The following is a 23793-nucleotide window of genomic DNA, read 5'->3' as shown; positions in this document are numbered from 1 at the left end:
GGGAGCGGGTGGGGGATTTTTGGGATAGCATTGGAAATGTAAATGAAATAAGTACCTAATTTAAAAAAAAAAAAAAAAAACTCAACAAAAAAAAAAAAAAAAAAAAACCTGAACTGAGCACCCGAGCTCATTGCTCTGCTTCTGGCCAGCTGCCTCACAGTCTGGCCATGATGCCTTTATCCCCTTGGAATGTAAAGTTTTCCCATTAAAATTTATGTTAATTTTTTTCAAATATAAGCATTATTGTAAATCTTCTTTCCTGTGTAGAACTGAAAATTCTGGCAATTGCTCTGAATAACCCAGTTTTGAGTTTTTACATAGGTAAGTGATGAGGCTGTGGATTGGTTGCTAGGTTAGTATCATCAGGACCCAGGCTAGTGAGATGGTTCAGTCAGTGAAGTGCATGCTGTGCTAGCATGCAGACCAAAGGTTCGTCCCCCAACCGATAAGAGAGGACTCATGGCATCAGGCCACACTTGTAGTTCCAGAGTTAGAAAAACAGAGGCAGACATTAGTGACTTCCTGGCCAGTGAGAGATTTTGTGTTTAAAAATGGGGGGAGTGGGCAGGCAAGGAATGCAAAGAACTGAAGAACAATGCTCAAGGTAGTCTTCTGAAAGTCTTTGCATGTGTGCACACACCTGCATAACATAAACACGCCAGGTATGTCTCCCAAGGTTAATGTACTTCATGAAATGACGTATCTGATTAGCCCTGTACACAGTAAGCAGCCTGCTATTGTAACTCAAATCTTTCTCATGTGTGTGTGTGTGTGTGTTCTATTAATACTATTAAAAGGTAATTCTGAATATGTAACTAATTCTTATCAAAAAAATCCAAAGAGATGAGAACCCAGTTGTACTCTACAATGCTCTCACAAGCTTACAAAGCAATGGCTGGTGCTATAACTTAGTCGTAGATGGCTTGTCTAGCATATGTGCTGCGGGCCTGGGTTCCACCCTCAGTGTTGTGAATTAATTAACTAATTAATTAATTAATAAAATCTAGCAACTCCAAATTTTACATGGCACTTTAGACTCCTGGGAATTCAGGAAACTCCATCTAAGTGCACAGCACTGCTGGTCATATAATGTAATGAAAGAAACGCTTGGCTGCCTTCAATTCCTTTAGCTCCTGCTGCTGCTTTTAGAGAACGCATAAGCATAGAAACAGGAAGAATTAAACAAATGTTCTTACTTTAAACAGTAAAATTATTGAGTCACACTTTGGCCAAATATCTTCCTTTAGCTGTAAAATCAGCATTCTGTTCTCATCGCAAACTGATTATTGCTAACAAACAAATGTCTGTTGCCGAAAAATCATTTCAGATTCAGAAAATGGTGTCTGAAAGGGATGTTAGCTCATTTCTTCATACTCCTACCTTTAGGACTTACTATCTCATTATCCTTCCCTGGTAAAATTATGCCTCTGGAATTTTATTTTGATTGATATTAGGGGAGTGAATTGCCATAACATACCAAAGCGCTGGATTTACTCTCTACTAACTCAATGCAAGTATGATATGCACAATACATATTGTGGTCCTTGATTTTCAGCCATCTGCAACTAAACTGAGAAATATCAGTTCATTCCAATGCATTTCTTAGGGTCTGCTCTGTAAAAGGCACTTTGGTACTCTGAGATCCATAGCAACAAGGGACAATATCTATCCTCAAAGAGCTTGCGACCTCACAAAAGCAGCGAGCGCATCCTGCTGTATAGGTAAAGCTGGAGGCAAGAAGAGTGCAAGTTGAGAAAAGAAAAGGTTTCCTGAAAGGAATAGCTCCTAAACTATATCGTGAATATTGAAAGTAGCAACTCCATGAAAATATTATAGAATAATTCATTACAAGATCAAGAGTAATCAGGTTAGGGTGATAAGTGTTATGGATAGCTAGAAAGCAGGAAGAGAAGTCCTTAGGTCTGAATGCAGAAGGATATCTTTATCAAAAGTGAGATTTGGGTAAGGCTTCCTTCCAGGGGTAGCTGACTATAAAACAGAGAAACGCATGGGGGGAGGGGAAGTGAAAAACTTCAAACACGAGAGTTCTGGAGGGCTAGGGCTACACAGTTGAAACTTATCACTTTCTAAAAGATATGCTTATTTATTTTATGTATGTGAGTACACTGTCACTCCTTCAGACAAAGAAGAAGAGGTCATCAGATCCCATTTCAGGTGGTTGTGAGCCACCATGTGGTTGTTGGGAATTGAACTCAGGACCTCTGCAATTGCAGTTGGTGCTCTTAACCACTGAGACATCTCTCCAGCCCCTGCTCTATTGTTTTTAAGAAAGTGTTATAGAGTCCTTATAATGTGTCACTGTTCTCAGTACAACATGCATTTTAATTAATATAATTCTCAAAGGACTCCATAATATTCTACTATTGCAATCCTATTTTTTGGAAAAGAAAACCAAATCACATACAGGTGAAACATGTTGTCCAGACTTAATATCTAGTAGGAAAGGCAGACGTTAAAGTCAGGTATTTTTGGCCGTTGAAGACATGTTTATAACTACACTGTCCTGGCAATTTTCTTTGTATTACTGAGATTTCATTGTGTCAGATGAATACAGTGAGAAATAAGAGATTAAGCCATCAATGAGAGCACAATGACAGCTATTTAAGTTTGCCATTCTGGGAGAATACTGTATTTATTCCATATTCAGTAATCATACATGCCCTTTCATTTCTCAGGCCAAGTAGTAAAATAATAACGTTTTCTTTGTAGATAACACTCTTTGTAGTAGTAATTACAGCTCAAGTCATCATATACTAAGGTAAGCATACTTAAATCAGTAAAAGGTATAAAACTTGATGTGGTCATTGAGTTAAAATATTAATTGCTAATCACATTAATTCAGAAAACCCTTCCCTCCATAAGATATATACATAAAACTCACTTTCATTTATATTATAATCAACTTCTGGAAGCCAAAGATAAAGGGAATCATCATAGAAGCAATTCCACAGATACAAAATTAAAAACGAATTCTAACACTACATCAGAAGCAAATGAGGACCAGAAGGCATGAGAGTGTCTCTAACAAGCAGATGAAAAAGAAGAAGGCAAGAGTGGCCCTCCCAAAAACTCTAACATCCTTCAAAAGTCATACAAGAAACATCCTTCAAAAGTCATACAAGAAAGGAAAGATGGTTACATTGTTTGTCAACATTCCATATTCAACAACTTTATTAGATGGACCCTCAAATGACCTGCATGTGACAATTTTCTTTATATAATTTCCCCAATTCTTGGAAATGCTTAAGTGGCTGATTCTTAACAGCAGTTATGTAATCTTAAAGGTACAGAGATATGTATCTTTCTCCAAATCATATATACATTTTCTGCTATAGTTGTCTAAAAGTTGGGCAAACCCCAATAAGTAATTTTGAAAACAACCAGAAAGATGGGAGAAAAACAAATCTAAACCTCACGGAAGGAGAGGGATCACATGTAACAAACAAAAGAGCATACAAACACTTTTAGATTTTTAAGTTATTTAAAAGACAAATTTAAATACTAAAGTTAATACCCTGGTTTAGGAGTCATAGCCTCTATCTACAAATGTGGCATAAATGGCAGCTATACCAGAAAGAATGAAGGAGATATAGAACTATTCTGATCTACATCTTAAAGTTCATATGAAATAATACAGAGTAACCCCAACAGAAACTTAGTGAGGTGTACTGAGTCACAGTACTCAAACTCAAGAGATACAGCAAAAGTACCAATAGAACAACAGAATATTGAAAAATATGTGGTTAGCCTACACGAAAGAAGAGGAAAGAGGAAAGATAGAAATAAATAAACAAAAAAGAAGTCTAATTTGAAGAAAATGGGAAACTGGTGACCCTAAATCTTATGCAAAATATAGATGGAATTAAAAACTCCACTTGAAAATATATTTCATTATAGTGGATAAAATGTCATTCTGTTTTATGATGCCTATGACATACATGAAAATTCTTGGAAGTAAAAGGTTGGAAAATCATTCTATCGACACCAAGCATAACACAAGTGCATAAAAGTAAACCCTTACAACTAGAAGTAATACTAGGATTAAAGCCAGTAGTTCATATACTGAGAAAGCTTAAAGCAGGAGTAAAAGTACCTCATTTACTGTGGATGCCCCAACGCTTGCCTCTCTGTAATAGAATGTGAAGATTCTTTTTAAAAGGATCAAATCATGGAAGATCTGAAAGACTCCATCAACAAACCTGACCTAACAGATTTGGACAATAGTCCACCCATTCTGGGGTACACGTGGAACACTTCCAAGCACAGACCATGTACTAGGTCATAAAACAACTCTTAAAATGCTTTAAGTGATGAGAATAGTAATAGATATGCTTTTGGTTGGCACAATAGAAACATTAAAATAGTTAGGGGACTGGTGAGATGACTCAGCAAGTAAGAGCACTGACTGCTCTTCCAAAGGCCCTAAGTTCAAATCCCAACAACCATATGGTGGCTGACAACCACCCATAATGAGATCTGACGCCCTCTTCTGGTGTGTCTGAAGACAGCTACAGTGTACTTATGAATAATATTAATAAATCTTTAAAAATATATTTAAAATACATATTTAGGAAATATTTGGAGGGAAATTTCCCAAATGTATGTCACTTCTGCAAATTAACTACAAGAGAAATCATATAATACACCATAATATTTTTAGCAGAATTAAGATTGTCCATGTAAGATTAGCCTCATATGGTGAAACTGAGAATTCATACTGGGGAGTCATTGGTTTTCCCAGAGTGGGAAGGCCTCTGTGAGCAGACCATAGGGTTTGAGTAGGGAAGAGTACAAAATGAGGTTAGGGGAATGATCAAGGCCATGTAACCAGTGGCTCTCCCTCAAGGAATATTTCTATTGCTTAATTAATACCTAATTTAGCAGCCAGCATAGAGAGCCCAAGAGAGGTCCTGGGAGCATCCTGGGTACATAAGTAAATTAAGTTCTTGATTGCCAATGTAACCCAGCCTTCTTTATCCTTTATATGCTGACTCTGATGTTAAATTTTCCCTTTCAATTTACTCAGGCTCCTCTTCAGCCCCTTAAACAACACATTCTTATTTCTCATTCTCTTCCAATTCCTTCATGGTGCGTTTCTTAGGATTTAGTTAAACACTTTTGGCATTGGACTTCTGTCTATCATCTCTGTAAATATCAGAATAATTTTATCTGACAATATCTGGATTGATAATATCAGTAATGATGACATATATTCATCTCCCAATGGAAGACAGATGGAAACAATGATGTAATTCCAATGTTGATATCTAGAATGAAAATATATCGACTTCACAGACATACCAATATAATATATCAGAGGATTAATAAATAAGACACCAATCAATGCCAAACTCTATGAATTAAAGTCTGTTCCCCTCATCCTGTAAAATAGCTCACTAAGCACAAACATATTCTTATCTTAAAATAAAATAATATATTTCTTATTGCTTTTATTAGAAAGCTATACATTGTATATCTTGGGTTTGTATTTAACAGAAAGAAAGTAAAAAGCCTTTTAAGTTGTTTAATTCCGTGTTATATCAGCAGCCCATTATTCAAGTGGAGGAGCCACGTCAGTGGTGTGGGGGAGATGAGTTCCTCAAAGGCAGAACTTTGAGTTTGAAAATTAGTGACTAATGGAGCATATCCAGTAGGTATTTTTCATACAACTTAGCATCATCATGACATAATGATGCTGCTTTGATGTGAGATTAACCTGGACACACAATTTTTCATTCAGAAGTATCAAGATTCTAAAACAATGAGCAGTGCCATGATAACAAGAGTAAAAGATTAAGATAGAGATTCTAGAGAAAGAAAAATTTGAATAGAGGCATGTGAAACTGCCTTGGTGTATACAAAACCATGTTTATCATGGGATCATTTATAAAGGAAAAATTAGGACAATGAAGACAATGGCTCAGTAAACCTTAATAAGGAAACAGAATGTTGCAGAGATAAGATAAAGAACTCACCCTCTTGTCTCAAAGTGTGATATTCTGCATAGCTCCTCAATCTGGAGAAATGGAGAGTTTTGTTCAGAACAGAACAGAAAGAATTTTGCTGTTGGGTTTTTTAATCTTTTCAAACAATTATTTATGGAGAAAAGCATCTGTAATGGCAATTGCATAGAGACTAACTTCCCGTGTTAATTCTTAGCATCTCCATAAAATTAAGTAAAGTCCAGCCAAACAAAAACAATAAATCTAACTTACATTTGCATAGCAGGTTTCAGATGCATGAAGACCTGGTCCACTAATGGTAACAGGCCCCTCTGACAAAGGGACTCTGCTACCCCATGATGGGGTAAAAATCGAGGTACAGAGAGTGGACATGCTGGTGCAAAGATTCATGATGAGCAGTTGGCAGATGCATTCTTGAGCTGGGCACACTGTGACCTCTGTGCCCAATCCCTCTTTTTTTATTATTATTAGGTATCTATTTCATTTACATTTCCAATAAAAGCTGGCCTTTGATCTCTTCAAATTGGGCTCCTGTTTGAGTCATTCTACTTTACATTAACCTTTAAAGAAAAGCAAGAAATGTCATGGGTTTCCAGAATTAAGATCTCAGGATGAGACAGTGATGTCACAAGGAAATATTGAAGAACATTGTATAGACTTTGTTCCTTCGTGAAATGTGGTCCTGCTTCTGTACCCCTGCCTGCCTCGGATGTCCACCATTTTAAAGCACATATATCATTCCCCATCAGGTATCTGAAGACAACTTTCTCAAACCAGCGTAGGTCATGGAAAGCCCTCTCTGTGTTCTTTGCCAGCCCAATGAATGGCAGTGTTTCAGCACAGCTACAGTAAACATGAATATAAATACATCTATTGGAATGCCATCCATAGTTTCAAAGCAGATTATTGCCCTTAAAGACAGTGGTTTTAAAATTTAGACATTTAATTTAATTATCTTTTCCCAGAAGTATATGGGAAATCAGGAACCTAGTGTGAATAACATTATCCTCCTAGAATGAAAACTTGCAATAGCGGGGCTTTTTTTTTGCCACAAACTCAATAATTTCAGATAATCACTAACTGTGTTTTTGTTTTACAGAACCCGTACGATTTGGAAAAAGAATAAAATTGCTTTTAAAGTACAAAAATAATTATGAACCACTTGAAACGTAATGTCTGTGTTTTATTTCTCATCAGAATTCATTAGTGTGTAACATCAATAATTTAGCCCATCATTTGCCAACACTGACGTGGCTCAGTAGTTCAATCATGTAACCCTGTAAACTCGCTTTCCATTAAAATGAATGTTGCTGACGAAGGACAACTAAAGAGATACTTCATTTATTAACTAAAGAGCTACTTCATTTATCAACATTTTTAAATTAGGAGTTTGGGGCCACAGAAGCTTAGCTGGATGATTGATTTGACGGATCTTTATATTAGACCTAAAGTCTTATTCCAAATCAGACTATCCTGTGCACAAAGATAATCGCATTTCATTTGTACAACACACCATTCTGGGCTCTCTGAAGGCAGACGTAGCTACCTGCAGAGAATCTGATCACCCACCCCGACAACCACCTGAGTGCTTCCTACAGAATTGGAAAGTGTATACCACTCTTTGCTGTCTTGGTTTACTTCCATTGGCACATTTCTTACAAAACCAACCACATAACATTCAATAAGTTAATTTCCTAGTGTTGTAAGAATGGTGTTGAAGCACTGAGGAAATAGGCTAACCTAGTTATTGATGAGCGCAAAGAGCCCAGATTTTTAAAATTGTGCTTTGGTGCATTTGTGACTCAGAATCCACAGATGACTCTTCCCAAGGCAACACACCCCAGTATGCCAAACCCACTGATCCTTAAGATCCATAGACTATGAGCACTCCCCTGTACACTTAAGTGATATCCAGGTTCCATGGGATATCGGGTAAAATATGAAATCTGCGTGCATAGTCTTACACTGCATTACTTAGTATAACAATCAGGAAAAAGAGCTTTACATGGACAGTAAAGATGCATTTCTCTTCAAATACTTCTGATTTGATTTAACCAACTTATTGCAGTATGTTAAATGCACAAATGCAGAACTCACAGATGAAAGGTTGTCTTATAAATTCAAATTCCTCACCATTTCTCATTGACCTACATCTTCCTAGGTTCAAATGCTGGTGGATGTCATGTAGTAGCTTTGAAACAGCAAGTTTCATTTTGAAGGGTTGGTCCTATATACTCCTGAAACAAAATGCTGCGATCATATCAGTTGTGGCTCAGAAAAAGCAAACAAACAAAAAACAAAACAACAAAACACAAGTCTAACGACAAAATATTCACAGCACTGTGAACATAGCATCTCAATTCCTTCCTCGAGTCCAAGTTCTCAATGTGGGAGCCTTTAAATACAGTTTAAAGCAAATACTGGAAGAAGGCAGCATGATCGGGCCCAGCCTTGTTTTGTTCAGGATGTGTGTGTCTTTTTGAAAACTTTTTTTTTGAAAACTAGGGGCAGCTCAGCATTTAGCCCTGAGAATTGCCAACTGGCTCTTTGCCATGTTCGGGGATCAGAACCTTCTCAGCCAACTGATTTATTCAAAAGTCAAAATCCGGGTCTAGGGTTGAATTATAAAATGCTATCTTCACGGTATCAAAACTGCATTTTTCCCCCTATCGCTTCTCTCTCTTTTGGGTTTTCTGCTCTCTCAGAAACATCCTCACCCTGGATGGTACCAATAGTTAAAGCTGCCACAGTAAATACTTCTTATGCCTGTGTTATCTTCTCCTTTCCTTAAGAAAGTTCACTTGGAAAAACAAATCTCCTTTTTTGGTTTGGCTTGTTTTTGTTTTTTGTTGTTTTGTTTTGGTTTTGTTTGAATAAGAAGTCACTCACTACATGCACCTTGTCATTGTAGCCACAGGCTGTTTTGTGAGGAGCTAGAGAAGGTTGCATACAGCTCCACGCACAGCATCGAGGGAGTGTCTCCGAGGGACACTCCATATCTGTATCCCTTAATCATTGTGATTTCTATTTATTTTAGTTTATCTGTTATCAGCATCCTAGGAAAAAAGATTGTTAGACAAATTTGATAAATAACATTAACTTCCAGGGGGGCTGAATGGGTAGGTCAATAGCTAAGAGCAGTTGTTGCTATTGCAGAAGAACCATATAGATGCTGTGCCCAGCACCAGCTCAGAGTCTTGCTTCATCTGTAATTACAGTTCCAGGAGATCCAGTGCCCTCTTCTGGCTTCTGTGAGTGCCAGGTATTCATGTGGGGTGTATTATGCCTGCAGGCAGCACATGTACATACACACACACACACACACACACAGGGACATGCACACACACACACACACAGGACATAAATACTTGTGGCATGGCTTACAAGCTTGTGTAGCCAGATTCAAATCCCATATTTTCTGAATCTTGATCTAGACTGTTTCCCAATAAACATGTTATTCCAGTCACCAATACTTTCCTTTTGCATATAGCAAGAAGACAGAGTGAGAAGGCAAATCTTTAGTTTGTGGACTTGTTGTGGAATAAAAGACAGGAAAAGGAAGAGATGTTGGGTGTAACTAGTAAGGCAGCCATGTCAACCATTTTTGGAAGAATTTCCATGTTTGTTTCCATAGTTGCTACACCAGTGCCCATGCATCTAGCAGTTCAATGGGTTTATTTACTCTTTCCCCACATCCTTACTGGCTATTTTCATTTCTTTTTAAAATATTTTTTAACATTTGAATATCTTTTATTGGTTGCTTATTTTTAGGTATAAAGTATTTTGATCATGTTTTTTCCATACCTTAAAGAGGATTCTTCCCAGATCCTTCTAACCTCCATATCTACCATCTGCTTTCTTGGTAAAAATTGTGTCCAGTTGAGCTGGAACCTTAACTTACACTTCACTGAAGGTCCAGCTGAATCATGCCTGGGTGATACAGGGCTCTCAGGCAGCTCATCACAGAAATGAGCAACACACTGTGGTTGCTGCTACCCTGTTCACAATAGCTAAGATCGTGAGCCAGCCTGAATGCCATCAACAAATGAATGGCTAAAGAAAATATGTGGTAGATGCATGATGGACTTTGACTTGGCTGTCAAGAAAAATAAAATGATGTCAATCACAAGAAAATGGATAGAATGGAGACATCATTATGATAGGTAAAAAAGGCCAGACTCAGAAATGCAAACATCACAATTGTCCTCATATGCAAGAGCTATATTTACATTTATATATGTGTGTATATTTATATTCATAGATGTAATACGAGATAAAAATATAATAAGATTATGAGGAAGCAGATGAGGTCTAAAGGGACAAGCAATAAGGCAGAGTGATGAACTATGAATTCATTAAAGTATAAGGGAGAACTCTTTGGGAGGAGTAAAAGGACCAGAACTAGGAGGGTGGTTGGAGGGCTCAGTCCAGAGAGGGGGTTATAAGAACAATATATAATTGGTATAGAAGTGCCCATCCCACGAGGGGCCAGTGCCACCCTGTGCAGCTGTTACTAAGTGGTAGAGTAAAGCAATCTGAGTGAGGCATGGGGAGCCAGCCCATAAGCAGTGTTCCTCCATATTATGTTCTCTACTTCACTTCCTGCCTCCCAGTTCCTGCAGTGAATTCCTGTCCTGGCTTCTTTAGATAAGGGATTATAAAGCCAAAGCCAAAATAAGTCTGTTCTTCCCAATGTCATAGTATTTACCACAGTAACAAAAACCTACACCCACTTATTAGAGCAAAGATTTTAATTTTGTCACTAGGAGAATAAAGGAAGCAAACTGTTTTCCCCATAGCATCTCTGAAGTTTGTGGGGTTTTGTTTTGTTTTGTTTTGTTTTGCTTGTTTGTTTGTTTGTTTGTTTTGTATCTTAGCTTACTGTAATGAGAGATGCTGGACACTTGTAGCATTCATTAAACTAAGAGGCTGTTTAATTGCACTGTATCTTTTGATGTATGGCCCCGACTTAAATAAATACTTTATGTTATATTTCATAGTTTAGTATGAAATTTGAAAAATAGTTCAAACTTCCAAATAATCCACCAAAATGCATTTCAGATTTCCAGAGTCAGAGATAAACATCTGCCACATCAGAAATCACTGGGTAGGCTACATCAGAGATTTTAAAATTCTACACATCTGGCATTATTAAACAGCAACACTTATGAACATTTCTCAATCACTGTCATTTAAAAATAGTTGTAAGTGGTGAAAACAACTAAAATTCATTATATAAATTTGTAAAATTATCAACTAAAATTTTTTTTAAATTTAAATAAAAAATAAAGATGTTAAAAAAAATACTGTGAGAATATACTTAACTCATTTCTCGGGCATCAGAATGATAATAATACATATGAAAAATAGGCAATAATAAAGTCAAATAACAATCATTTTAATACATGTTGGGCATAGAATGAAGGCCAGATCATCAAAAAAAGAAATTTGGTAATAGAAGTAGTTTATTAGCAGAGAGTAAGAGACAACTATTACTGAACCTTGGGATAATGCAAGTGTGCCAACACATATTGACTGAAGACAGCATGGGACACCAAGAGGATGTGAATAGAAGCCAGAGAACAGATTCAAATGAAATGAGTTACAAGGTCTGAGAAATACTAACTTCACCAGGTGGCAGAGAGCTTAATTATCTCCAAGAATCCTGAAAACACTAACCTATGGCAAACATTTGAAGAGAGGGAGAGAGAAAAAGTTAAAACTGGAAACTTTTGTTAAGTATTTTTTAAAAATGGGTATAATAGATAGCTTCTGATCTTAGATGAAAAACAAAACATGGTTCATGAATTTTAAAAAGAGGCAACGTCAGTATAGTGCAAATGTCAATATAGTATAAATTCAATGCCACAGAAAAGAGGTAAGTTTAGAGATTGCCCAGAAAAAGATAATATAGCCGGGCAGTGGTGGTGCACTTAATCCCAGAATTTGGAAGGCAGAGGCAGGTGGATTTCTGAGTTCAAGGCCAGCCTGGTCTACAGAGTGAGTTCCAGGACAGCTAGGGCTACACAGAGAAACCCTGTTTCAAAAAAAAAAGATAACATGCTGAGACCCAGGTCTTGCACATAATCGGGATTAGAGCATTAACTAACCACTCCCAGGAGTGCAGTAGCCTGTAGGTCCCAGGAGCCAAATCCTGAGGTGACTCAGGAACAGTGAGTGAGAGAGAAAGGGGGAGAACAAGGAAGAAAAAAGAAAGAAGCGGAGGGAAGAGGGAGATGGTGAGATTTGAGGAGATGATAAGAGTGTGAAACGGAAATAGCTGTAACCTATATAAAGAAAAGGACTGTGCTTAGCCTGCAGGACATCCACTTAAAACCCTTACAACAACAACCACACCGGGATGCCTTGAACAGCGTGGTCCCAATAGGCTTCTATATTTAATGGGTAGTCACCAGGAGTGGAACTATCAGAGCAGGATCAAGAGGTGTGACACTCCTCTGCATATATTTTACAGTTGTGTAGTTTGGTCCTTTTGTAGGACTCCTAACAGTGTGTGTGTGTGTGGGGGGGGGTGTTGTCTGGCTCTTTTGCCTGTTTTTGAGACTCTTTTCTTCCTACTAGATTGCCTCTTCCAGCCTTAATATGAGGAAAGGTGCCTAGTCTTACTGCCACCTGATATGCCATGTTTAGTTGATATCTCTGGAAACCCTGCCCTTTACTGAAGGGAAATAGAGGAGAAGTGGATAGGGAAAGGGGAGGGGGGAGAGAGAGAGAGACTAGGAGGAGAAGAGGGAGAGGAAACTGAGGTCTGGATTACTGTACAGGATAATTAATAAATTAAAAAGAAAAAGGCATGTGGCATTGTTGGAGTATTGTGGTCACATTGGAATAAGTGTGACCTTGTTGGAAGAAATGAATCACTGTGGGTAGACTTTGATGTTTTAAAAGCCCATGCCAGGTCTGGTCTCTCCCTCCCCACCCGTGTGTGTGTGTGTGTGTGTGTGTGTGTGTGTGTGTGTGTGTGTGTCCCCACTCTGTTTCTCTCCATCCCTCTGCCCTTCTCCTTTCCTTTCCTTTCCTTCCCTTCCAATCCCCATCCCCATCCCCATCTCCATCTCTGTATCTTTATCTCTGTCTCTCTATCTCTCTGTTTGCAGATGAATCAGGATATAACTCTCAATTACTGCCCCAGTGCCATAATCTCTGCCATGATGATACTGGAAATGGCAAGCCAGCCCCTAGTTAAGTGTTTTATTTCAGAAGAGTTACCTTGCTCATGGTGTCTCTTCACAGCAATAGAACACTGACTAACATGGTCCTTTCTCAAAGACTTGGTTTTAGGTACTCTGGGTGGCTGTCTTGGGAAATTGAGGAACAGGTATACCACAATACATTCATTGCTGAAATGTATGCAACAATTCAAAAAGTATTACTCTTGGTTCCTGGTCACACAGCAGAGCATTTTCTTTGCTGTCACAGTTGTAACCCTTAGCCAAATCTTATTTGTCTGGATTACCCCTGGAAATAGTTCATTTCAAATTTTATTAAGTATTTCCAAAGTGAGATGATAAGAATCCTCTATAGGGAAAGATGTACTAACTAGGGATTGTTAGGACACGTAAATCAACTACTTCTTAGGTGCTGACTATGGGATTTCAGGCTGACCTTTGCTGAGCAAGACAATATTCATTCAACTTTGATATTGCATTCCAAAGATTTGACAACGATGGGTGAATTTTCAAGTTCTTTTTCTTTCACAAACAACTCAAATACCCCTAAGCCTGAGTTGCTTCCAAAGTTGGCAGCTTTTTTAAAATAGATTCCTCAGGAATTCATAGATAGATGCTTATGCCACTAAGCAGTATTTCTACTTACTAAAATCACCTCAAAATTGCTGCTAGTGATGTTTTGGATTTCTTATAAAGTAATGTTGGATTCTGTTGTTGTTGTTGTTGTAACACATGAAAACATTAAGGCATTCTATGTTTTATTCACATATCTTTTCTAATGCATTTGATTTCTAGCAAGTTATAAGAGCCAGACTAAAAAAAAAAAATTAAAAGAAAAATCAAACTATTTTCAAGTGACCTAACTTCACCTTCAAACAAATCTCTAGACAATGAATAGAAATAGGAAAATATTCACCAGCAGGGAAGGTAAAAAATTCAAAGGATATAGTTAAATAAAACATCATTACCAAAAACATAAGAAAAATTCAAATAGTGAATAGACAATGTAATCAACTGAAACCAGCCAAGATCTCATAGAAAAGTAGAGTTAAGCAGAGAAGACATTTAACAGTGACAACAATCTGTCATGGACAACTGAGGAATAAATAAACACCAACAAAACTGTCTAGAGATAAGAATTGGAATGACCAAGATAAACAATATGTAGAACAAGATTGAAGGCAGATTTAATGTTGTATTTAAAAAATGGTAATTTTGAAGACATAACAAATAAAAATTCCAAAATGAGAAACACAGAGAGGGGTTGGTTAGCACAGCAATGCCTCCAGCCAACCTGAAATACGTGTACATGAGAACATGCTCACAGAAATGTATATCCTAGACACCATACACACACACACACAACTCAAAAAGACAGGAAACGATGTGTGTGGTACTTGCAACTTGTGACTTCCACAGTGAAATCTGGCTGGATCACCAGAAGACAAAACAAAACCGAAAGTGATAAACATTTTCAAACGCATTCAGCTGTAACAAGTCTTTTTCATTTGTGTTGACTAATTGTTTGGTATTATCTAAACAAATTCAGAGTAATGGTGAGCTAAACAATTACGTCTTATGTTATTTTTGTCCCATATTGGGAGCAAAGAAACTTCTGACATCGGCAATTTGGTCAGCTTGGCACAACCTCCAGAGGACTGTATGTAAAGACTGCTGCCGGGAAACCTTGCAAGCAGATTGCAACTGAAGCTGCTCTACTGACCTAGTGGTCCTTCAGTGCAGGCCTGTGGGTGAGCTCTCATTACAGACAGCAGACAACCTTTGTGTTCAATATGACATTATCGGCTTCCTCTTTTCCCTCTTAAACCACTCCTGCCACACGGAACCACTAGGGAGTATGACCAGGCGCCATGCCATCAAGCATCCAGTTTCTCCAGCTCCTTTCTCTGCTGGGCAGTACAACCCAGGCACTGTCTACAACCTTCCACATAAAGCTCTCCACAAAACTCCTTAGTTTCCTCCAGAAAAAAACAGACTCCAGCCCCTTAGATTCTGGCACAGTTAATGGCTTGTTGTTGTTCCGAGTCCTCCGGAGCCTCATAGCACACTAGCAGTGCAAAAATATTACAAACAGAACTATTGAGAAGTTGAACGTATTAATATAGTCATATAATATTTAATGAAGATGAAGGCAGAGGAAACTTGTGTAAGAAAGAAAGGAATAGAAGAAAATATGTAGAAAAGATCTAGACTTAGGTCTACAATATGGCAGCGAATAACCAACAAATTGTTTAATAATATAATTTTATGGTTTGTAAAATCTATAATTATGTAGGACATGTAAACATGTAAGAGAGAAAACAACAGCAACAACTTGTTCCCGCAGCCCAGGACACGTTCAGCTTACAATTAACAACGAAAGGAAAACAATTCTGAAAGCTTACAGCATTGTCTATGCTTCCTGGGGAGGGTGTTGCTGATTAGACTATGAGGTTTTATCCTTTGAATAAGTGCATTCGTTTTAGCAAAGGCAAGTGATCCCTATTGTGACAATTAGAGTGACATACAAATCAATCATGCATCCCATCGTGATGGAACCCACACTCTGTCTCTCATGTCCATGGAGTCTGAGCTCCACCTATAGATGCTCCATTTATAATTCAGCCCAGTGGCTCCGTTTTCTTGCTCACAGTTGTCAGTAGTCATTTTCCTTAATCTTAGAAAACCCTAGGTAATACACACCCACTTTACAATTCAGCTTTATTACCCTGAACTCCAGAAGTGCTTACTTATTCATCATCTCCTAAGTAGCTCCATGTCCTTTCTGTCTCTTGCTTTGTCTGTGGGTCAGCATCCCTTGTAAGATATTCTTAGGCTCTTATCTAGTCATGCAGTTACTCTCCTCAAAAGCCATCCTTCTGTGGCCACATCAGCATCTGCACAATGTTGCTAAACTGGTTATTTACATGTCACATGAGATCAAACCTTACACTGAGCTCGAATATTTAGAGACTCTCCTGAAAAACTTGTGTTGCTTTTCTAGTTTTCACCAAAACATTTTCTGCTGAAGTAAGAGAAATATTCTAAACACAAGAACTAGTGTGCCCATGTAAGGCCTGAACGCTAACCACAAGATCCAGGGAGTTAATTGATTGGCTGGTTGGTTGGTTGGTCGGTCAGTATGAGGCTGGGTGGGTGGTGGTCAGTCAGTTATTTGCTGGTTGGTTAGTTTATTTTGTTTTACTTAGTTCTTTTGCATCATGTCATTGCTATGAGGCTCAGGCTAGCCTGGAAAACTGGATTCTTCTGTCTGAGCCTCCTGAGTTCAAGGATTGCCATGTCTACCACCGTGCCCAGCTAAGATTTTGTTTTACGAGCTCCTTTTCTTCACACCAAATACTCGCTCCTGATTGTACCTACTGGGGACTTAATGGATGCTGCCCCAAGAGGGATCATACTGAAAATAAATTTTAGAAATATGGAATTTTAAAATGATATGATTTATTTTTTAAAAATTGCACATTATATGAAATAACTTAATATACTATTGGGCTTTATTCATCTTGATAAATGGAACAGACTATTCAGTATTTACAAAAATATTTTACATGGAACATTTGATTTTCCTCAAAGAAACACACAGGGTTCCTCTTGCTTCTGATAAGAAAGGAAGAAAAGTGAGATTAAACTGCTAATTAAATTAGCAATAAGTCTGAGGGGGGAAATTAGCAACCAATTTTATTTATGAGAATAATTTGGGAGAAGTTGTTCTTTTTATTTAGTAAGCCTTTGCTTCTTGAAAGAGCAGAGTAAGGACAATTTTCCCCTATGTTATGTCCTTCCCACAAGCACACACAAGAATCCAGCAGAAGCACTAGCACTTCAGTGAATCATTGGCAAGGATCTGTCATTTCCAATAGGCTAGAATAGGGCATTATAGGACATTCAAAGTACTTTCTACCTTGAGTTATATTTATTTAGAATAAGGACCCCTCTTGTTTAAACTACCAGTGTGGGGGGAATATATATATATATATCATATATATGTGGTACACATATATATGGTACATTATATATAGTACATGTATATATGTGTGGTATATATATATATATATATATATATATATATAGTACATGTATATATGTGAGATATATATATATATATATATATATAATTAAGATTAAGATATCACTTTTCCTTCATCATTTGTCTTGACATGGTCCAAAGGATGGGTTTATTCCTCCTTAATTGAAGTAATATTCCACTATATTTCTAGAAATACAGCCTCATTTTATAGATTTCCCATCCTCCTTCAGATTGTGCAAACCCAACAAAAAGGCCCACATCTGCTTGACTCTTCTAGTCTTATCTTACTTTGCTTTGAAATCTAGTAGTATTTGAAAGTGTGCCTAAAATTTATCAATATAATGTTTCTTATGAATACTGCAGGGCTAAAAATCCAATAACACTGCATTTAAAAAAATGACAAAATAACATTTTTTTCTTTCTTTAGAGCCATTCAGCTATGCAATCTCTACTACTTTTAATCCCTCAAAAGATCTGATCCACACGTACAGGGCAAGTCCTCACCCCCTCCCACTTCCCCTCCCCCTCCCCATCCCTTCCCCACTTACCTCTGCAAAGGTGCACCAGAAAGCATTCACTGCTCCCGTGTCTCCTTAACACACTTCCACTGAAAGGCATTGGAAGATAATTTGATTTAAAAAGAAGAAGAAGAAATGCTGAAATATTGCTTTCATGAGCTACAAGATCAAGTCACCATTTGCGTTTTTGTAAAATCAACTGAAATGTATATATGTTTGTACAGAAAACACAGATGACTTACTATTCCCCATATCACAGCAGTGAGCAGGACTAGTTCCTAACATTTTTTCTAACACTCCCCTGTGCTCTGACTTACAGTGAGGGAAACTTTCCATGAAAAATGTGTGCTACTTTTCTGCTTTTGGCCTTGTATGTGCTTCTCCTCTGCCTTAATTACAATATAAATCAACTACAGAAAAAGATTTACAGTGATCACACCTCACTTAGAGAGCTGCAGAGATTGATCTGGAAGTGGGTGTCTGTCAAACTGCATCTGCTTCCCATTGTAGTGACTCCAGAGTGAGTCTCAGGGCTTGTTCACTGGAAGGAACAGCAGGAAGTCAGTGGGACAGCAACAAGTTGTGGATCAGGAAGCCTCTATGTCATCAGGTTAGATGTCGTCAGTTAATCTAAAACTGCAGGACAAAAGACAATTGAAACGACTGGGATTGTAAAAGCTGTGCACATTGTTATTAGAAAATGCAACAGGACCTGAACTCATCCCTGAATGGTCTAGGTGTCAAGGAGACTGAAGACTGGAGCAGGGGTCTGTTTTAAATGATTAACTCATAACCACCATCAAGAATTTATTAAGATAATATTATATTAAGGTTGCTGTATCAAATTCTAGGAGAGAGATTAATTGGGTTTACATTATGAAACCTGACATTTTTTATGGTGAGTTCATTCATCAGTGTGATCACACAATTATGATACACCAGTGTATACAGAAATACCAGTTTAGAATCCGGAAAGATCTATGTGGACTCCAAAAACATCAATGTGGAATCCAGAAGCACGGATGCAGAATCCAGAAACATTAATGTGGAATTCAGAAACACCCATGTAGAATTCAGAATCAAGCAATAACATGCCAATGTGTCCAGACCATTTTCATGCCCTCAAAAGCTTCGGATTTTGTTCAGTTTTTCTCTGACCACAGAAGTTTGATCTAACTTCTGTACTATTGGCACTATTCTCATCGGGGTAGACCAGTGCCACTCTGATCATAAATACAAAAGAAATGAAGCCCTGTGACTCTTAGATTCCATAAGAAGATATTTTTTCAGGGATTTTTGTTTGTTTGACTACTTCGGTTGAAAAGTGATGTCTGATTTCTTCTTAATTCTAAGTATCAAAACCGCTAATGAGTTCCTAAGATTGATTAGATGTGATGGTATATACTTGTACTCCCATCACTGAGGAGACTGAAGCAGGCAGTGCTTAAGTCAGAGCTCAGCAACCTGAGCTAACTAGGAATACCTTGAAACAAGTGAATGTGAGAGGAGGAATGGAGAGAAGGCAAAGGAGAGGGGAAGGAGAGGGGGAAGAAAGTTGACCTTTGTCATAACAAGGTTGATAAAAAAATCTAATTTTGCCATTGTTCTTAGTCAAAACTCAGAGAAGAGCCCGTGAGGCGCACATCCCACAATTAGTACAATGGGCACATAAGGCTCAGAAGACATTGCAGAAGAGGAAGTGGAAAGATGATAAGAGCCAGAGGACCAGGAGGATGTCTACTTTAAGATGGTATCTTCTATATATGACAGGGGAGGTGTGCCCACTTTAAGATGGTATCTTCTATATATGACAGGGGAGGTGTGCCCATGAGCTCTCAACATAATGGTCTCCTAAGCAAGACCTACATAACGACCACTCAATTTGAAATACCAAGGAGGATGGGGAAACTTCACAAGGACCTATCCTTAGACAGTGGCCACTGAAAGAGGAAAAGTCAGTTTGCTCTGGGGATGAGCCCTGATAGGTTATCCAGTCTCACGAGGTCAACCTTAAACAGTTGTACATGTAAATAACATAAAAATAGGCTCAATAGATTTATATAGATGTGTATGTAAAATAATTATAGACATTATGGCCTGAGAGAGTTGTGAAGGAAAGAGTTGGTAGAAATGATGTGAAAACACAGTACACATAATGAAATTCTCAAAAATATGTTTTTAAAAATATTGTTTTCCTGCTTAACTGTTGCCCGTATTTATCATTTTCCCATACTGGAATGTTCCTGTGAACATGCATACTCAGCTCATAGGAGAACTCAGAAGTGAACATAATCATGCTTTTAAAATAAAGTATAATCTCAAATCTAGAAATCAGCTAGTAATTGCAATTATCATTGCTGTGTTTTAACTGATGACCACCGAACTCTATTCTGGCAAACGGCTCATAGAGCATTAATTGCGTGTCACATTACTGATCTGTGGAGTTAAGTTCTGTCTTGCCCTTGGGACTGAGGGCTAAGGCAACTTTGTAAATGTCTTTCAGAATTGAAAAAAAAAAGGAAAGAAAGATGTTGAACTGAAGGAGTTCCCTTCAGTCTCCAATATGAGGGCTTCACTGTCCTTCCAAATGTCATGGCATTCCCTCAGCATACACAAGGACACAGGAAAAACATACCCAGAGAAAAATGTCATTCCCTGCCCTTTGAATACTTCTATAGCATCTACCATGCTCCAACACTCCCAAGAAGAATATATTTCTCCCCCAAACTTCCTTGGGATATGATAACAATATTCAGAAAGTGACTCCTTATGGTTAAAATTTCCAAAAAGCTTGCAATTATGATCTAAATTTCAATCTGGTTTCAATTTCATGATCAGTGTTATTGTTTGAGGAAACATCTGCATTTTTAAAATCTGGTAAACATCTTTTAGTTTTGTCTCTATTCCTCAGTATAATATGAAATATAACTCAAACATGTCCTTCTGATTAAATGTTGGAGGTTGATTAAAGATGGAGGTTATGCAAAGTGGAAGCAACTTAGGCAAGGCAACTTTCCCAGTACCTGTTTAGGCAGACATTTACAATAATGCCTTATTCCACACAATAATAACTCAGTCATAAGTTATGTAAATGTTTTCAGGATTGTATTTATACTTCTGTTTTAATTTAAAGGTTTCAATTTGTGATAATATCATACATGAGTACTGTAATTGCATGATTTTCACCACAAAGTCTTCCCCCTCTAACTCCTCCTATGGCCTTCCCACTCCCTCCCATATACATGACCTGTTCTCCAATTATTGCTCTGTGTGTGTCTGTGTGTGTGTGTCTGTGTGTCTGTGTGTCTGTGTGTCTGTATGTGTATGTGTAAACATAGACTATGAGTCCATTTAGTGTTGCTAGTATATATACATATTATAACTGACCATTCCGAATTGAATAACTTTCCAAGGATCTTACCCTGGAAAAAACTTATTCCCCTTTCTCGATGGCTACTAGTTTCTTACTTTATCTGGGGGTGAAGCCTTGTATATACTTCTGCATTCATGTTACACTGTCAACTAGTATTGTCATTCTGTAGGTATTGCTTAGGTTACCATATTGTTGAGATTTTTGTGGGGTGTAGCTGTTCTGCCCTATATAAAGGCACTATCTTACAGCAATTATCCTGAATCTCTGGCTCTTATGATCTTTATATTTCTTTTTCCATGATGTTCTATGACCCTAAGGTGTAAGGTTTGTAATATAGATTGGTCAGTTAGTGTTAAACCCCCCACAGTCAGTTGCTCTATGCATTTGACTAGTTATGAATCTGTAATAGTATGCACCTTATGCAAATAGAAACTTGATTAGGGGTATACTTACCTAGGGGTATAAGGATATATTTAAAATGCAGTTACAAATATAATGGATTAGGGAAATGACAGTAATAGATTCTATTCTAGGGTCCATGAACTCACCAGTCACAGGTAGTACTACATCACCAGGAATGAATCCCCTCATATTAAGTGGAGCTTAATATTCAAGTAGATAACCATTGAATACCTCCAAGATAATTGTGTCAATATTATGCCCTTGGAGCTGTCTTGCCATGCTGGTTTTCATTGTGGTTCATAGCCTTTAAAGCTTGGTACGTAGGACTGTCAATTGATTTTCTCCCTTAAGAGCTGTACAGCACTTTCACTCTCTGAGGGCCAGTCTTCAGAGATGAAACTTCTAAATCAGTTTGAGCTCAATTCCTCCAAGTCCTGTCTGTGTGGTATCTTCAGCAATAGGATATTACCTTCGAGTTCTGGGAAGCAACCAAGGGTGATGGCAATGTCCTGTATTATTCTAGAAGTCTCTTAGACAACTCCTGGGGAAGGTTTCCATGCCTGGCACTTGAAATTTTGTTAGATTATTTATGACTCTGAGAGAATTACCATCCAAAGTGGCGTTACTTGATTCACAGTATAAGATGTATTGCTGTCTGGCACCCATCAACATAAAGTACCATTAGATAGAATATTTTGGAATAATAAAAGAAAATGAGGTTGACAAAATTAATGGATGCTATCTTTGAAAATATGGCCATACCCCAACTTCATAAAAATATGTACATGCCTTGACTTTTTCCAATTTATTAATTCAAAATGAGCTTCTTTTCCTACAAAACTCATACATATGTTGGTTTGATTCGAGATTAATGACTTAATTGATTTTCATCAGGAAATTTTTTTTACTTCATAAGAAAATATTAATAGTCCAACAAGGGGCTCTTGAGGGGACTCGATTTCTATCAAGCCTAAAGACTGATTTCATCCCTGGGATTCACATCATGGCAAGAAAAATATAACTGCCACATGATGTTCTCTGGGCATGCATATCTCTCTCTCTCTCTCTCTCTCTCTCTCTCTCTCTCTCTCTCTCTCTCTCTCTCACACACACACACACACACACAGAGAGAGATATTAATAAGTTAATTAATCAAACAGAAACTCAATAGAAAGGAGCTACAACTTTAATGGGAAAAAACCTTCTCTGAGCACCTTAGAAAGACTAGCATTTCTTCTGATGTAACTAGAACGCCAATTTAAGATTAACAGACTGAAACGCACTGTATTATTTGTCTAACATTATTTTTAAGTAGTTATTTATCACAGCAATACTTGGCCTGGTTAAGTTTGTTGTACAACGTTAAAATCTGGAATCACTGTTTCTCCATCTTTTGTGTCTGTGCATTTGTAAGAGTGTGAACTTCCACAGTCCCGCACAGATGCAGGAGCTACGGTCAGCTCCCATCTGTACACTCTGAGTCATATGGGCTGTCAGTACTGATCACAGAATAAAACCACATGTTAATATTTCCTATAAGTTGCATGTTAAAGACCAAGGCTCAGTCCCCACTACCATTTTTTGTTTTTTGTTTGATTGTTTGCTATCTCCATAACCAAGATGGAAATTCTTAAAAGGATTAAGACATGATTGTCTTTCACAGTGCAAAGACAAGTGCATTAACTGGCCACCTAGTCTTCATATGGATGATATCTTCATTTCTGATTAAAATGTTTCTACCACCCTTTGACTATTCTAGTGGGACTTTTCCTTGAACAACTTGACTGAATCCAATTACAAGGCATTCTAAAAGAGAGGTGATAATTTTGTGGCCTTATTCAGGTGGATTTTCCAGTGTTTAATCATTATTCCTTATTTAGAAACCATTGTTTGAGAATTCTGATCATATGCCTAAAGGAAAATATTTTAAGTGATTATTTTCTAATAAATATCTAAGTGCTTGTAATAAAAATTGATGAGCATGTATCATACTACATGCTTTGTATAGAATTAACTTACTTAGTGTCCATAAGAACATCTTATACCTACTTAAGTACAGCCTTGTGTCTCTATTTATAAAATGCACTCATGATGGCATTGAGATATCCAGCAGAAGACCTTTTAAGGGATTATTTCACTTCTTGGCTAATTAAAGTAATTTAGCCCTTGGTGTAGAGGCTATGAATAGCACTTGAGGGATGAGGTTTGTAATAATTACCCAGAAAGCATCTTATATGAATTAGGCCTCAGTTATAGCATGCACTCAGAATGGCAACAG

At 37.5% G+C, this 23793-nt stretch overlaps 1 protein-coding gene across 1 annotated transcript in view; it reads left to right on the top strand.

Moving 5' to 3' along the window:
• The window catches only part of LOC110284698 (coiled-coil domain-containing protein 178-like), a 223428-nt gene that overhangs the window by 198214 nt on the left and 1421 nt on the right, over positions 1 to 23793 (top strand). The gene's annotated exons all lie outside the window — the stretch shown is intronic.

The sequence above is a fragment of the Mus caroli genome, chromosome 18 (assembly GCF_900094665.2).
Source record: "Mus caroli chromosome 18, CAROLI_EIJ_v1.1, whole genome shotgun sequence".
In the NCBI taxonomy this organism is placed as follows: domain Eukaryota; kingdom Metazoa; phylum Chordata; class Mammalia; order Rodentia; family Muridae; genus Mus; species Mus caroli.
Note: the sequence above shows the minus strand (reverse complement) of the source record. Positions and strands in the feature narration are given on the sequence as shown.